Source organism: Pleurodeles waltl, chromosome 6 (genome assembly GCF_031143425.1).
Source record: "Pleurodeles waltl isolate 20211129_DDA chromosome 6, aPleWal1.hap1.20221129, whole genome shotgun sequence".
In the NCBI taxonomy this organism is placed as follows: domain Eukaryota; kingdom Metazoa; phylum Chordata; class Amphibia; order Caudata; family Salamandridae; genus Pleurodeles; species Pleurodeles waltl.
In genome coordinates this window covers 707181446-707197825 of record NC_090445.1, presented here as the reverse complement: position 1 = coordinate 707197825, position 16380 = coordinate 707181446, and positions in this window count along the sequence as shown.

The following is a 16380-nucleotide window of genomic DNA, read 5'->3' as shown; positions in this document are numbered from 1 at the left end:
ACAGTTCAATGCCCCCCTTGGGGGAGCACCCCTTGCCCAAGGGGACCACCCCCAACAAAAATAAACATATTAAAAAATCTCTGGCGTTCTAGTGGTTTGCAGATCAGCCTAAAAATAATAGGCCCATCTGCCCCCCAGGGGGGCAGAAATGGCCACAACAACCATGCCCCCCACATGGGAGCGACCCTTGCCCAAGAGGCCGCTCCCCAACTCAAAACACACCATAAATAATGCAAAAATGAAAATCCCTGGCGTCTAGTGGTTTAAAATATTAGGCTGATCTGCCCCCAAAGAGGGCAGAAATGGCCACACAAACATGCCCCCCAAATGGGAGCGACCCTTGCCCAAGGGGCCGCTCCCAAACATGAAAACATTACAACAACAAATAAAAAATAAAATTCCCTGGTGTCTAGTGGGCATTCCTGCTGCCCGATTGCAATGGATCAGGCAGCAGGAATGCTCAAAGAGACACCGGGGGAAAGTAAAAGCCTTTCCTTACCCCCGGTGCCTCTTTGTCCCATACCCCCCACCCGCCGGAGGAGAAACTCACCTTGGGGTGCGCTCCCTTCAGGCTCCGGGCTCTGGGCCGAGGACGTAATGGTTACGTCCTCGGCACAGGAGCACTGTGCCGCAGGATGTAACCACTACATCCGCGGCACAGAAGGGGTTTACTAGTGAAAACTATAGCAAAGTTAAAACAGTATTTACCACTAAAACAGGATAAGTTACAATGAGATAAGTTACAGCACATTACATTTACAACACATATACTGTAAGTGTTTGAGGTGGGAGGACCGTGGTGCTTAAAGGCATTAAGGGATTTTTAGGGCTCAAGCATGAGTGGTGTAGGGATTAGTAAGGACGTTTTCAGGGTTCAGGGAAAGATAGAGTTTAGGGCTAGTAAGGCACTTTTTTAGGGACGAGTAGTGTTAGGGATAACGAGAGACATTTAGGGTTCAGTTATGAATAGTTAGAAGCTGGGTTATTGGTTGACTGGGTGTGAGCCCTAGTGAAGCAGCAGCTGCAAACCTAGTCAGGGTAAGGCACAAGCTCACCCCAAATTAACCTGTGTTCATGCCCTGGGAGCTTGGCACAGAGCAGTCAGGATTAACGTAGAGGCAGTGTGTAAGGTATTTCTGCAACACTTCAAACAGTAAAACAGTGGAAACACCACACAAAAAGATCTCACAGCAGGTTAGAAAAATAGAGCATAATTTAATAAATAAAACACGACCAAATGACAAAAATCCAATCAGTAGGACCAGAGTTATGAATTTTTAAAGCATAAGCTGTAAAATGGTCCCTGAAAGCAGAAAGCACCAACCAAAGCGATATGGTTGCACTGGACTGGGTCAAAGTCAAAAGGTTAGGTCAACTGTTTAGGAGTGTGGGTCGGAAACAGTCCCAGATTAGTCCTGCTGAAGGTTTACCTTCTTGAGTTTTGTGCCAAAAGTCCCATCTGCGCTTGAAAGGAACACAGGAAGCAAGGAGAGCATTACGGATGGTGGTTAGCATGGCGCGAAGAGCAGGTTGGGGGGTTTGAACACATTTTACGATTTCTGTGGTGGTGTAGTTTTCACAGCAGGGTCGCCGCAGTACATTATCTCACAAAGACGCACTCACAGGGCAGGTATTTTCACTTAATTAAAGCTTTGCATCCAACTTGTCATTGAGACTTCCTTTATTATGCATTATGCCTTTCCGGCCTCCCTGGCTCTTGGTCACAGGCAACAGTGTGAATCTACACTTGCATTGCTTTGAACTTTAAATCACATGCAAATTACTTGTATTTCTCTCCGGTGAGCTGCTTCAGTAAGTCATTGCACATGCATGCTGGGATTTATAATTCAATGAAGTTTACTCCCTTCAGGGGACGCTGTCACTGACCTGCTTGTGGGGACTCCAGGGCCCATACTGCCTTGCACCAGGAAGTGCTGTGAGGAGGGAGGAGCATGCCATCAATTGCGATATAGTGCTGCTCCTCTACCACGGCGCAGGACTCTGTTACTGCCCTGTTTGTGGGGACTCCAGGGCCCATACTGCCTTGCACCAGGAAGCGCTGTGAGGAGGGTGGAGCTTGACATCAAGTGCTATATTGAGCTGTTCCTCTACCGTGGCGCAGGATGCTGTTATTGCCCTGCTTGTGGGGACTTCAGGGCCCATACTGCCTTGCACCAGGAAGTGCTGTGAGGAGGGAGGAGCCTGTCATCAAGCGCTGTATAGCGCTGCTCCTCTACCGCTGCATGGGCCGTGCCCGGACAAAGCCCGGGCCAAGGGCGGACCTGTCAGCGCCCGCCAGCGCCAGAAAGAGGCAGGGCAGGTCCATTCCTCTAGTTTTTTCACTTGACGGTCCTCCCTTTATAGTTACATCACTTACAATCCAACCCTGAAGCCGCTTATTCTTTTGATTATCAATCCTTGTGCTAATAGGTATTCTCGGGGGATTGTAATGGGCAGAAACTTTGAGGAACAACTGGGCCGTGGGTAAAACCTTGGAAGCATGGGAAAGAGGAAAGCTGGTGATAAAATATCAGGGCTGGGTGAGGTTAGAAAAGTCGCCAGACATTCTGCGGAGATTTGTACTACGACCCAAATTGATGATTTAATCGAGGAAGTAGAATGTTTGTTAGTTTCAAATCCCCAAAACAATAGTGGGAAGAGGATTGGGCATCTGAAAGACATTAAGGGGGTCATTGTAAACACTGGCGGTTTTGACCGCCATGTTCATAGCAAGACCGCCACAGGCAGAACCCCACCACCGCCAGGCTACCGCCGCCAGGCAGCCTGGCGATGGAGGAGTTTCTTATCTGACAGGGCAGCGCTGGATAATGAACCTGTGTTCCCCCAGCCTTTCCCTGGCAGTTTCCCCTGCCAGGAAAAGGCTAGAGGAATGGGTGTCACAGGGCCCCCCTGGGGGCCCCTGCACTGCCCCGTTGTGCATGTCTCTGCTCATTTTACCCGCTGCACTGGTACATTGCTGCTGGCTCCATGTGGAGCCGGCGTCAATGTACAGGCCCAGCGGAATGATCATTATTTGGCCGGCGAGGTCTTCAACACGCTGGCGTTTTTTTGTTGACCGCCAGCACCGAGCTCGGGGGGTTTTCCTGCCAAGTTCATAATGACCTCCTAAGTCTTACTTTAAAACAGCTGAGGAGAGATGCCCAAGCCTTAAAAATGATAAGAGGAATCAGTTAGGGTGCAATATAGAGGAGAGTCCTGTTCCAGTAACTGCCTCGACCCTTCCTCAGTTTGTTGGGGAAAGTCCATCATCTCCAATTGACTTTTCTGTTGAGTGCACCAATCGGTTCACTCTATTACTTAGTCCCAGGAGTGGGCTTAGTAAATTTGTTAAACAAAGCGAGGCTAATAACAAAGGAGGGGAAATGAGAGAAGCCCCTATCAGAGCACAGTTAGCCCAGCTGAGGGGGGAAATCAACACCTTATGAGATGATATGAGCTCCCTAGGCAACCTGCTGAATGAGAAACTGGATCACTTGACGATCCTAGTAGGGAAGCCAGAAACTTCTCGTCCCTTGTTAGAGCCAGTGCAGATCCCTGGGTTGACCACCCAACCCCCAACAAACACAGCAACATAGGAAAGAGGCATGCAGGTGCATCTCTTGTTAGTGTACCAATGAAATGGCATCCTGTGGGATGACTAAAACCAACCGTGCCAAAACACCTGGGTTCCAATTGTGCAGGAAGGATGGAACTGCTTACCTCAGGCAGTATATGAAGCAGGGTCTTGGGGTCACATGTAATAGCAGAACGACTTACCCAGCCTTACAAAGAGGACAGGCAGTATGATCTGTATTTGACAAACGTCCCGAAATTATCACCAAGCAACATAGAATCTCGCGACTCACTTACTAATAAAGTCATTTATTGGATAAGGAAAACACAAGTATGCAGTTCAGTGATAAGAGTAGATATAAGATATGTTAGGAGAATTTAAAGGACTAACTCAGGACAGGATTATGTAGGATTGAAACTGGCTAATCAAGTGATAGTAGATGGTCTACTATCTCTTGAGGAAAGACCTAGGACAGGATTAGCGTTACGGATCAAAATCAGATCATAAATTCCTGTAGTTTCCACAGATTGCGAGGGCAGGGTTACTCTTCCTCCCCTCCAACTGTCCAACCACGTTGCCCAGGTGCCCACCAGGCAAACGTCAGATATCGATTGACAGGAGGCACAACAGCTATCTTTGGTGAGTAATTTCCTTGCCAGTTGTAACAAACTGGCAAACTTTAACCCTAATTTCGATCAGTATAGATTGAATACAAAGGGGGGGAAGCAAATTGTGATGAACCCCTGGGCCGTGGAAGGAATGCTAGGCAGTACCAACTTATTTATCAGGAAGGGAATGGATAGCTGAGAGGACCACACAATCAAGCTCCTTTCATGGAACATAGCTGGCTTAAGATCAAAGCTTAGTGACCCCAATGGCTCAATTTTATTGAACAGCATCATATAATCCTGATGCAAGAAACCTGGGCACTTCACCCAGTGCATAGAAAGGGGTACCTGGCCTTTTATAAGCTAGCACTCCCTTCAGCGTCAGGCCGTGCTTCAGGAGGGTTAGGAATATGGCTTAGGCAGGAGCTATTCCCTGTGGTAAAGGTAATCACCGGCTGTGGAACTCAAGATCACGAATTGTAGAGGGATATCTCATATAGCCATCGTAAACATTTATATTAGGCCAGCTCCCTTAAATATCCAAATCCCCATGGTCGCACAAGTAGCGTGCTAACCCAGCTGCCCAGTGGGAACAAGGGTAATAGTGGCAGGGGACTGCAACACCTGGTTAAAATTCAACATATATCCTTTACAGCTGACCCCTAGCTATGCAGAACCCATGGGTAGTTCGGGACCCGTGCAGCTGAAGACTCAAAGCACTACAGGGGTGGCAGCCCAACTGGAGAATCTATTCAGCAGTAGGGGGCTAAGGCAGGTAAATGGGAGCACAAGATCAGACACTCCGGCTGCACCTAAGTTCAAAAGAGGGACTTCCACAAGCCACCTTGACTATATTCTTTTCGACCCAATGCTCTGGTCTTCTCTTATTGACATAGTAGTGATTCCAAGGGCTGACACTGACCACCAAGCCCTTAGTGCAGAATTCTCACCCCCTCTTTTTATAAATAACATTTTGCCCATGTTGGTATTAGGCAACAACATTGAGACAACTAACAACAAGATGAATCTAAAATGGGAAGCAGTGGAGAATGATATAATGGTCCAGATAAAAATGTATCAATGGGTTAGAGAGGGTTTGTCCTCCTCTGCCTCTATTCACCCTGGAATGGTTAACTATGTTCAGTTACACTGCAGCTTGACGAACCGTCTGAAATCCCTCTTTACAGAGGTAAGACATAGAGGGACCACCACCTATAAACCAACGGGGTGGTTCTCAAAGGAATGTCGGCTGGCGAAGGCTCAGCTCCTCAGCGCTCTGAAAAGGGGGACCTCATCAGACAAAAAAGACGCTAGAAGCATCTCTAAAAAAACAATGAGAGATGCTAAAAAAAGGTGGGAGAGTGGCCAGTGGGATAACCTAACTGCCGCCCTGAAAGAGCGGGATTTTAACTTATTTTGGAAATTGGTAGCAGACAGGAAAAATCCCCCCAATCTCGAGAGAAGCTCTACAGTCCAACCCGAACCCACTTTGAGGATCTATACAGGGGAAAGTACAACACAGAGGCATTCCAACAATCATCTGAGGGCACTATCAAAGGCCAATTGAGTAACAAATTAGGCTGTTCTACCTTCAATTTGGGTGGCTTCACTGTGGAGGAAACCTCTCAAGCCTTGAAAACGCTACGCAAGGGAAAAGCCCCGGGCCCAGATGGTATTCCGAGAGACATGTATTTGTCACGTCGATCGGTCTGAATACCTTATGTGAACACCTTAAGTAACGCCATTCTGAGGGGAGACGGTATTTCCCCGTTGTGGCGGGAAGCAACAATAGTCCAAATTTACTAAAAGGGGGGCAGAGATATTCCAGGGAACTACAGGCCGATAAGTTTAATTGACATCAGCCAAAAGGTCTTTTGTGAACACGTTTTAACCAGGTTACACTTGTGGATCTATGATAATTGGATTTTGGTTGATTGGCAGGCAGGATTCAAGAAAGGGGTGAGCACAGTGGACCAAGTGTTCAGGTTTAGATCATTATGCTGGAAATATCTGGGTTTAAAGCGGGATCATTTGTATGTCGCCTTCATTGATCTGAAGACTGCATTTGATCTAGTACCACGGGGCTCCTCTGGAAAGTTCTAGATGATTATTATCTGGATAGCGACCTTCTAAGGCTGATATTTTATATGCACGAAGGCACTTTTGCAAGAGTTAGGTGGACCCAGGGGAGCGACTCAACCAGCCCAATTCCCATCACGAGAGGGGTCAGGCAGGGGTGTGTCCTGGCCCCTACATTGTTTAGTCTTTTTATAAATGGCGCAGTGGACCAGTTGGGCGAGTGCAATCACGATGCCCCCAAACTAGATGGGAATCCCGTACCAATTCTTATGTTTGCTGACAACACTCTGTTGATATCAAGAACCCCGATGGGACTACAAAACAAACTAGGCTCCTTTGTGGTGTTCTGTGAAAAGAGGGGTCTTGAAATCAACCCAGCGAAATCAAAGTTTATGGCCTTAAAACCACACAAACCATTTAGGGGGAAATTACAATATGGGGTGCTTCTATGGAGCAAGTCAGGCAATTCGATTACCTAGGTATAAGATTAACAGAGAATCTTTCCTGGATCCCCCAAGTAGAAAAGAGCTCTGTTACCCTTTACCAGCAGTCATCAGCAATTGGCAGGAAAATTAAGAACTCAACGGGGGCCCCTTTCTCCAGCCCTCATGGTATACAAAGCTGCAGCAGTGATTGCCGCACCCTATGGTGCGGAACTTTGGGGCCATTGCGATTCGTTTAGACTAACCCTGACTGAAAATAAGTTACAACGCTCATTGTTACATTTACCTGCAAGTACATCATTGATTTCACTCAGGTTCGATTTGGCTTTAAACCAAATACACAGTGTAATTGCATTGAAGCCGTTACTCTATTGAGTGCGCTTATGGTCCTCTGAGCATCTAGGCTCCTACAGGTAGTCATGTTAGAGCTATTATCAATTGATAAAATGGTATCAACCCCCTGGCTAAAATATATAAAGGATCTCTGTTGTTGGATCAAAATGGAGGAGTTATGAAGGTCCCCACAGAGTATAACAAGAAGTATGGTACAGTGTGTAATGCATCTCTACTGGGAGGCAGTACTAATTCAGATTTGGCAAGACCAGAAGATAGGCAAAAGAACGGAGCAATTCTTACAGCACAAGTGCTCACCCATGTTTGAACATTATATGGATAACATATATTCAGCTCAGGCCAAAAATGTATTCATCAAATTCAGATTAGGGATCTTGCCACTGAATTCTGTCACCTCCATTTGGAAAAAAGACAATGGTGCGACTAGCTTCTGCCTTTTTTGTATGACGGTAATAATAGAATCTATAGCCCATTTTTTTATCCAAGATACTCAAAGCCAAGGAGGAGGTGGATAATTCCTTTATGTAGGTCTCTTGGTTTTTGGAAACATCAGGAGATGCTTTGCATATTATCGAGTGACAAAAGCGAACAGCTAGTAGTTGCAGGCGCTAGCTTTTTACATAGCGCTTGGATTACGAGATCTAGGGAAGCTCTCAATCATGTAGATTCAAATTTTTAAACCATGGTAACTGGCTGTAAATTGAGATTGCCATAGATATGTTACCTCCACTCCATCCTAATAACAGGTGTAGAATTACCACGATGATACATAGATGGGAGGTCAGATTATGAAAGAATGATACTGATGCCAATAACTTAAAGTAAAAAAATAAAATTAAAAAAAAGTCTTTGTCTATCCCAAATGGGTTCCTTTTAAATTGTTTTTTTTGTTTAAACCTTGCGTCAGTCATTTTATGAATTGCGATTTATTCATCAAAGATTTCAGGTTTTGGTAAATATGCTGTTCCTTTTATGACACTATTTATCTTGTAATTTATGTACTATGCTTTTATGTCTCTAGTCGAAATAAAGTTTATTTATATATACTCCCTTCATTGGGTATGCACTTTTCATACTGAAACTAAAATGTAATATTCATTAGGGTTTAGGGTTGGGACGTGTTAACGGGTAGTTGGGATTTTGTTAAAAATATATATGTTTGTGTGTGTAACAGTGTGTGTTTGTATATATATATATACATATATATTTATATATATATGACATATACTTCGTTGAATTGTGATTTATGGTTGTGGTTTACTATATAATGCTATAATGGTAATCATTGTAGTCAATAAGAATGCGTGGTAAGCGTAGTTACTGTTGTGCATGCACTGTGAGTGTGATGAGGGGTGTTTCAATTTATTTTTCAACCTGTATTCTTCTCCGCACAGTTCCTCCACAAAGAAGTTTAGATTTCTCAGAAAGAAGTGACTCAGAACTGTGATGTATAAGGAAACAATACACTTCCAGATGCTAAATACTCCCTGATTTTTAACCTATGTTAGGCAATAAGGAAAGCCGAGCACTAGAAACAGCAGTAAATCAAACGGTAACTGTTCTTGCCCGTATTTGCCAGCAGCAAGATATGACTTATTAGATAACCTTATCTGTGCTTTATAGAGCTTTTTTCGTAAGAATTTTTACCTCTGGCAGTAGCCCGAAAGTCTCAGCTAAATAAGAAGTAAACCACACTTACTCAAAGAAAAAGCTATGTGAATGAGATCTGGAAATTCAGATGTAATTCATGTATAATTCACATGACACTGGAATCATACTGTCCAATACTTATACATTATTTTAATACATGGCTGCTTCCCTATAGTTTTGCGTTCCAAAGGTCATGTGATAGTTAAAAACAGGTATAAAGAACAAACTAAAAAGCAGTTCAGCGCCAAAATTTGCAGTGCCGCGCTAATTCACTTTAGAAACACGGGATGTGCCATATTTACTGAAATAAAGCGTGCCCCTGTGTTTCCCGCTGCACCAGCACTAAATTTAACTGCCAACGCCTGCATCCTTGCACCACAGGGTGTCTGTGTTGAGGGGAGTAATTGTTTATGTGCAGGAAGGTATCCCTTCCTGCACATAAACAATCTACAATGGCAATTTGGCACTTCTAGATGTGCTGCAGAATGCAGCACATAGAGAAGTAACAAATCATAATTTTTTAATGATCGTTTATGTGCAGGAAGGAATACCTTTCCTCACATAAACAATCATTTATGGCCTTTTGCTCTTTCTAGGTCTGCTGCAGAATGCATCAGACATAGAAAAAGCAAAAATGAGGAGGAATAAAAGTATTTCTCCTCTTTGCACCATGCTAAAGTTAGTTTTTGCTGCTGCTGCAGATATTCGCCTTCTTGTAAATCTGTGGAAGCATCAAAAGCCATCAATGTTGTGGAACATCATGCCCCTCTGACGCAAAAAACTTCAATGTGGGACCCTAGTTTACAAGTTAGAAATGAAGCCACAAAAAGTAGCTTGGCTCCGCCTTGTAAATGTGGCCCACTGCACAACGCCACTGGAGCGTCACTAAAAGTGACGCTCCCCTGGCGCTAAGGCCTTGTGAATCTGGCCCTTAGTGCATGTAGATCATGTGGGACCCACAGAGACCTACCATCTGACCTGTGTGCAACATGAGTGAAATGTGATCTTTATCATCCATTTTAGCCTTTTTGAACACTGGATGTTGTTCATCGCACCATAGAGTTTAAGTAATTTGGGGCCAGATGTAGCAAATTCTGAATTTGCGATTCAGAAATTGCGAGTCGGTGCAGCTTGCAATTTCCGAATCGCAAATTCAGGTGCAGAACGGTGTCTCAGACACCGTCTGCGAATCGCAATGGGGTTGCAAAGACCTGTTTTGCCACCCCATTGCGATTCCCTGCACTTACAGGGATGGTGGCCTGCTGGAGACAGCAGACCTCCATGTCTGTGACTGCTTTTTAAATAAAGCAGTTTTTTTTGTATTGCAGCCCATTTTCCTTAAAGAAAAACGAGTTGCAATACAAAAAAATTACGAAACCATTTGGTTTCATTTTTTCAGAGTAGGCAGTGGTCCATTGGACCACTGCCTGCTCTGAAAAAACATTTATGGCAAGTCACAAAGGGGAAGGGGTCCCCTGGGGACCCCTTCCCTTTTGCAAATGGGTTACCACCAGTGTGACACTGGTGATAACTGCGAATTGCTTTGCGACCGCGTTTGCGGTCACAAAGCAATTTAGCATCGCGGTGTGTGTTGCAAATAGGAAGGGGACACCCCTTCCTATTTGCGAGTGGCATTCACATTTTGCGAGTCGGTACCGACTCACAAAATGTGAATGAGCATCGCAATGGATGTTTTGCATGGCGCAAACTGCGATTTTCACAGTTTGCGCCATGCAAAACGCTTCCTACATCTGGCCCTTGGAAACAATGGTATGTATGATAAAGTGCAAAACCGTGTCTTTGTCCAAAAGTGGTGAAGCCATGATTTAGGGCCTTATTACACCTTGGCAGATGGGACACTCCGTCACAAACGTGCGGATATCCTGCCCATCATTTTACAAGTTCGATAGATTATGAAGGAACTTGTATTACAGCAGACTGGAGATCCGTCATATTAGTGACAGAGTATCCCATCCTCCAAGGTCGTAACCAGGCCATCAGGTTTAAAGTGGAACAGGGCATGAGTGTTGCATGCACAAGAGTTGACAACCCATAGACCCACCAGTCATAAGGAAACTGAGTCACGGTCAAGGAATTCAAGGATTGTCACCTTTCAACCTGGTTTGAAACTAGCAAACTATAAAAGCAGTCCAGATGTACCACCCCAGACAGAGTCTCAATGATGCACAACGGTAATCACTGTTTCACTTATATAGCAATGACCCAGTTTTTTTTATTCTATTGCACAAAGTGTAGCATTTCCTTAGTCAGAAGAAGCTAATTTATCTTTCAGAATACTGAACAAAATGTTTATGTTCAGTGGTGATGTAAGATAACCGTTTGTTTTTTTAAGCTGACTCAGTATTGTTTAAGTCAATTGTGCAAACTTAAATACTACAGTAAGAATTTCTCAGTCTACCAACATTTCACTCTTTATCTCACTTTACAGGTTTACTTTGAGAAGAGTTCTTGCTCTTTTTGGGAGGTGATGGTTAACGTTTTTTTTTCAAAGTTTTCTCAACATTTTTGTTAGACCTGCCAGCCTTAGGGTGGTCACCACTAACTTTTTGCCCACCTCTTTCCACTTTTTGGATACAGTTTTTGCTGGTTTTAAGACACTGAGCACTTTACCACTGCTAACCAGTGCTAAGGTGCATATGCTCTCTCCCTTTAAACATGATGACATTGGATCATACCCAATTGGATTATTCAGTGTACTTATAAGTCCCTAGTAAAGTGCACTATATGTGCCCAGGGTGTGTAGATTAAATGTTACTAGTGGGCCTGCAGCACTGATTGTGCAACCCACTTAAGTAGCTCTTTAACCTTGTCTCAGGCCTGCCATTGCAAGGCCAGTGTGTGCAGTTTCACTGCCAATTTGACTTGGCATTTAAAAGTACTTGCCAAGCCTAAACACCCCTTTTTCTACATATAAGTCACCCCTAAGGTATGCCTTAGGTAACCCATAGGGCAGGGTGCTGTGTAGACAAAAGGCAAGACATGTACCTGTGTAGTTTACATGTCCTGGTAGTGTAAAACTCCTAAGTTTGTTTTTACACTTCTGTGAGTCCTGCTCCATTCATAGGCTAACATTGGAGCTGCCCTCATATACTGTTTGAGTGGTAGCTGCTGATCTAAAAGGAGAAGAAAATCATATTTAGTATGGCCAGAAGGGTAATACAAAATCCTGCTGGCTTGTGAACTTGGATTTAATATTACTATTTTAGAAATGCTCCTTTTAGAAAGTGAGCATTTCTCTGCACTTAAATCCTTCTGTGCCTTACAATCCATGTCTGGCTAGGCTCAGTTGACAGCCCCTTTGTGCATTCACTCAGACACACCCCAAACACAGGATGCTCAGCCTCACTTGCATACATCTGCATTTTGAATGGTTCTTCCTGGGCTGGGAGGGTGGAGCGCCTGATAATTACGTGTCAAAGGACAGTAGCCTGCCCTCACACAAAGGACTGCCACACCCCCTACTGGGACCCTGGCAGACAGGATGGAACTGAAAGGGGACCTTGTGCACTTCTAAGCCACTCTTTGAAGTCTCCCCCACTTCAAAGGCACATTTGGGTATTTAAATAGGGCCTCTGCCCCTACCAACTCAGACAGTTCTGGACAAGAAACCTGCTGGTAATAAATCCCTGAACCAGAACCTGCATCCTGCCAAAAAGAACTGCCTGGCTGTCCAAAGGGCTCTCCTGACTGCGTTCTGTGAACGACTGCTGCCTTGCTGTTGCCCTGCTGCCTTGCTGCTCTCTGCCTGTGGTGAGAAGTTCTCTCCAAGGGCTTAGATAGAGCTTGCCTCCTGTACTCTGAAGTCTCAGGACCAAAAAGACTTAATCTCTACAAGAAGGACTCCTTGTGTGGCGAAAATCGACGCACAGCCTGCCAGAAACAACGCACAGCCTGCATCACAGTGAAAAATGCACCGCACGCTGAACTGGAACGAAGCAGCCTGACTTCGTAAGGAGAAGATCGACGCAGCGCCGGCGTAGTGACCGGAAAATTGACGCACAGCCCACTGGATCGATGCACAGCTGAGCCTGAATGATGCAGCCCGACTTTGAGAGAGGAATCAATGCAGCGCCTGCCGTGCAGTAGAAATTTCCTCGCAATGCCCGCTGGATCGATGCAGGCCCTGTGACTTCATCCTGTCAGCGCCGGAAATCCACGTATCATCCCCTGGGTGTCTGAAAACCCTGCAACCCAAAGAGGATCTACAACTGAGCTCCGGAAATCAACGCACAGCCGTCCCTGCGTGAACACTAACCGACGCATCACCGTATGCGGCCTGAGAAATCGACGCAAACCTCCCTGTTTTCCACGAATCTCCTCCTCTACAGTTCTTTGCGGAGATTTTGAACGCAAACCAGGTACTTTGTGCTTGAAAGAGACATTTATTGCTTTTAAGAGACTAAAGACACTTTATATCATTTTTACAGTGACATTTTCAAAATCTACTTATTGCATTTTAATTGTTTTGACCTGCATTTTACCAAATAAATATTGTATATTTTTCTAAATACTGTGTGGTGTATGTTTGTGGTGTTCTACATTGTTAATGAATGATTTATTGCACAAATACTTTATACGTTGCCTTCTAAGTTACGTCTGACTGCTCAGTGCCAAGCACAGTGAGGGTCCTTGCTTGGACAGGGGGTAACCTGACTGCCAACCAAAGACCCCATTTCTAACATTGGTGATCAGCCGTGAATATAGGACTTGTATTTGTGCATTGACATACAATAGCTAAGTGTTCACTACCTACCCACAGTTGAAGGTCAACTTGATCTTTTTATCTTTTTCTGCAATTTCGTTTTCTACCTGACATTTTTTAACTAAAATCCTCATTCAACATGCCTCTGGCTGGGTCTCAAGCAGGAGATGAAGATTTTGATCTGGTCATGCTGGAGACTTACACTGTTAAACAGCTAAAGGGATAAGGGAGTACCTACCCAGAAGGCGTCCAGAAAGGAGGAGTTCCAAAACAGCGCTTAGGGCCTGGGCAGAAGCCCATTTTGATGAGAATGTTGAGGAGGAGGGTCCAGAGGATGGCCCCTCAGAAGATTTGTTGCCATTGGTGGAGGATGTTACCACTGTAATTGTGCCCCTTGCCAAACCAGGAAGCAGTGTCTCTGATCAGGGTCTGACCGCAGAGGCAAGGAGAGAGGAGAGAAAATTTCAATTGCAAATGGCTAGGTTAAAAATTGAAGCTCAAGAGGAGGAAAGGAGGGCAGAGAGGGAAGCAAAAGCAGCTAAAAGAGCCTTGGCTGAAAAGAAACTTTTGTTGGCTCATAAACTGAGTCTCAAGTAGCTGGAGATCTGGGCAAGACAGTATGAGACCAGCAGTGATGGTGGCAGCATACATGCAAGACCTGTAGGGGAGAGAAAGGTTTGTATACCCAAAAATGTGGTGCCAAGTATTGTGGTGGGAGATGACATTTACAGGTGGTTGGCTGCCTATGAAGTTACACTAAGGGCTCATGGGACCTCTGATGAGCAATGGGGGTGGCCTTGTGGTTTTTTGTACCAGCAGTGGGGAGGGACACACTCCTTACAGTAGATCCACATGATGAGAGTGTCTGTGCAGCCATCAAAGCTGCTTTACTGGCCAAGTTTGGGCTGACCCCAGAAAAACAACATCAGAGGATTAGGGACAGCACCAAACTTTCCACACAGACTTGGGTAGACTGTTTTGATTTCTCCAATAAGGCACTGAATGGATGTGTGCGGGCAGCAAAGTAAACGATTACAAAGTATTAGATGATTTGATTCTGAGAGAGCATATGCTCAGTATTTGTTTCACAGAGTTGCGCCAGCACTTAGTAGACAGTAAGCTGACTGATCCCAGGAAGCTTGCAGAGGAGGCAGTCCTCTGGGTTAGCACCAGAGTGCCCGAGAATGTATCTGGGGGACATCCACAAAGGTGGCCAGGGTTCCCAACAGAAGAAGGAGGGGGGAGAAAAACTTAAAAATAAGGAACTCTACAAAGGCCCCCAAAACAATTTGCAAGGGGGGGATTGGTAATCATTCCGCTTTTAAGTCTTGAAGAAACCAGGGTACTTTGATAGGAAGATAGGGAAGTTCATCCCCAAATGCTTAGAGTGCTACCAGCATGGACACTCTAAGGGCAACTCCCAGTGTTCAAGGAGAGCACAGCCCACCACTGGAGGGCAGACATGTGAGTTGGCAAGTGCAGCGCCCGGAGGGGAGACAGTCCCAGTTAGCTTTGGTGGACAGATAGAGGTGTCCGTAGTATCCCTGGGAGATAAGGAGATGGTGCCAAAAGCTCACATGCCTGCCAATACTTCCAGGTATAGGCAGTGGGTCACCATTGATGGGCAAAGGGCGGAGCTCTGCATGACACAGGAGGCAGTATAACTACTGTCAAGAGTCAGCTGGTGTCAGCAAAGCAGATAGTCCCTAATGCATTCCACCAGGTCATAGTCACTGACAATTGCGAGAGTCACCTATCGATGGCTCTCATTCCCTTGGAGTGTGGGGGGTCTCAGGTACTCTAGAAGTAGCTGTGAGTCCTGCCATGCCTGTAGATTGTCCGTTAGGTAAAGATCTTGAGCATACTGCCTGGAAACAGGTAGAGCTCAGATCCCACCTGGAGATACTAGGTTTGCCTGAGTGGGTCTGTATTACCACAAGGTCCATGGCTGCCCGGTAAGGGAGTCAAGGGCATCTGGAGCCTGGAACAATGGCCTAGGCAGCTGCACAAAGGAAGGGCAAGAGGCACGGGAAACCTGCCTCAGATATTCCCATGGTGGGGGAAGGGGCCCCAGAGGAGGAGCCCCCTGAGCCAACTAGAGAGGATACTGCTGACCTGGGCATCCTGCCTGAACTTCTTGGCTGGCAAGTAGAGAGTGGGCCAACCAGGGCAGAATTCTGCAAGGTACAGAAAGAATGCCCCACCCTTGAGGGACTGAGGCAACAGACCGCAGCCCAAGCAGCTGGTGAAGCCTCTGGCGATCACCATATCTACTGGGAGAATGATCTCCTTTACAGTGAGCCTAAGGCTCCGACCATTGGGGCAGCACATGTGCTAGTGGTCCCCCAGTGTTACCAGGCTTTCCTACTGGGTTTGGCTAATGACATCCCCCTGGTAGGACATTTGGGCCAAGACAGGACCTTTGACAGGTTTGTCACCCACTTCCATTGGCCTAGAATGTGAGTAGCCTCAGATAATTTCTACAGGGCCTGCCCCACCTGCCAGGCTAGTGGGAAGACAGGGAAAAGACTTAAAGCCCCTCTGATCCCACTCCCCTTTGAAAGGTTGGACATCAACGTCATTGGTTCCTTGGACCTTAAAACTGCCTTGGGCAACAGGTTTATCCTGGTTTTGGTGGACCATGGCACCCGCTACCCAGAGGAAATCCGTCTGAGAACAGTGACTGCACCAGTGGTGACCAGATCCCTGATGGGAATATTTACCCCTGTGGGATTCCCTAAAGAAGTTGTGTCTGACAAAGGCACAAACTTCATGTCTGTGTACATGAAGTCCATGTGGGTTGAGTGTGGGGTGACCTACTGGTTTACCACCCCTTATCATCCTCAATCCAATGGGCTTGTTGAGAGATTAAACAAGCCCTCAAAGGCATGATCACTGGCCTACCTGAGGCCATGAGGCGTAAGTGGGACGCCCTCTTGCCATGCCTTC